Here is a 1,999-nt window from a genome sequence, read left to right on the forward strand (position 1 = left end):
GTGGTCCCTGATGCTTTGCCAAACTTGTTCTAAGTAGGTGCCTTAGACCACTGAGCCATCTCTCCAGCCCGAGCAGGTGTACTTTCTAAATTTATTAATAATACTTCAGTATACAGATAAACAAAATGTCAGACTAGATAAGAATGCCAAATACCTTAAAACAGCACCAAAGTGGCTGACAAAATAGTGAGAATGTGTCTGTGCCAGGGAGTACTCGCCATCGCGCAGACTCGACCTCCTGAGAAGCTGCGTGGAGGGAGGAGAAGCGAGCGCAGCGTTGCTGGAGCAGCAGCGGGGCCGCACCCTCCGCCTCCAGGTCCTGGGCTTCCCCATCCCACGTTGTTTCTCGTGGCCTTGCCCCAAAGAGGAATACAGTTCTTTAAAGGGTTTGACGCTTTTAGGGGAATTCCTCCTCCCTCTTTTTATGTAGAAGACGTATTGACAGGATGCGTACTCTATTGAAAGATATCTTTGGTCTTTATACATTGTGATCAAGTCTCCAGACATCCTTTCGGAGTCTTACTTGCATGTATGTTCAAAGCACAGTCTAAATGCCCAGTTTTTTTTTTTTTTTCTTTTAACCTTTCAGATTTTATTTACTCTTTCAGGTGCTTACACTAGGGAGACAATATGTTGTTTACATATATGAGTCTGATTTATTTCAAAAAGTTGACAATGATTCCCTCCCCCAATTCCCACTGGCTCAGGCTGCCTTAAGGGCAGGTCTGGTAATGCAGGTGGAGGTGGGGATCAAACAGGCAGTATTCTGCACCTGACTGCATTTGCATGAGCAGGGACTTGAACAACTGAGCTAATGGGCAGGCTTCCCAAAGTTTAGAAGGATTTTTTTTTTGGGGGGGGCTGGCTCAGGATGCCTTAATGGCAGGTCTGGAAAGGCATGAGGATCTGGGGATTGAACCACAGTATCCTGAGCCTGACTACATTTGCTTAAGCAGGCATGTAAACAACTGATCTAATGGGCAGGCCCCTAAGTGCCCAGTTTTAATCAACTGATTTATTTGGAAGCTGTTGCCGTTCAACCTTGACTGAACAATACAGCCTGGGTTCTTTGCTAGCCACTATGGAGGGCTAGGTGAGGAGCAGATGCTGCTCTGACACAACAGCATCCCCCTGAATATCCCTGTCTTGTTATGATAAATGAGCAGATGAGATAGTAAGGGAAGCAATCTGAAGCCTCCTTATTAGAGCAACTTCCAGCGTTTGTGAAGTAGTGGTAGTGCTTTCGTTCCTTTCAGCACTTGCTGTGTACCGTGCCCTATTCTAAGTGCTGTTATGCACAATCTCATTTAATGATCAGTTATTGTAATCTCCATTTTTATATGTCATAATGGGGAATAGCAGAGAGAAAAAACAAATTAAAGAAAGTTGTTTTTAAGTGGTGGAATAGAGCTAGGTGCACAGCACTGGATTCCAATCCCTTCCCTCTTACCTCATCTATCAGGCTGCCTTCTTCCCTATCATTACTCAATGTGTTAATCTTTTGGAGACCACAAGCCCCATCCAAGGCCTCCCATCACCACTCACAGTGCAGTAGTGACATTTCTGGGGCATTCCTGTTTAATTACTTCTTGCAGCTACTAAAGCTCCAAGGAGTAGTATGGAGAGTCATCTGGATTCATGAGAGTATACAAAAATCGACTATGACCTAGGGACACACATACACACCCACAAATACCCACACACACCCACATACAGAGGCACATGTACACACACTTAGGGCCATTTTCAGTACCTCAGAAGTTTCTCTGGTTTCACAAGATTGTCTTAAACAACTTTGGATCCATAATTAAAGTGTTTGCAGAAAATGTGTACGAAACCTGCAAAACAAACAAATAAGCCCCAAGTAAAATAAAATAAACCTCAAAAATTTCTCTGTGAATTTTTAGACTATTTCCTGCTCCTCTTCCTCCTCTTCTTCCTCCTCTTCTTCCTCCTCCTCCTCCTCCTCCTCCTCCTCCTCCTCCTCCTCCTCCTCTCC

The sequence above is a fragment of the Octodon degus genome, unplaced genomic scaffold (assembly GCF_000260255.1).
Source record: "Octodon degus isolate 3935 unplaced genomic scaffold, OctDeg1.0 scaffold00088, whole genome shotgun sequence".
Classification (NCBI taxonomy): domain Eukaryota; kingdom Metazoa; phylum Chordata; class Mammalia; order Rodentia; family Octodontidae; genus Octodon; species Octodon degus.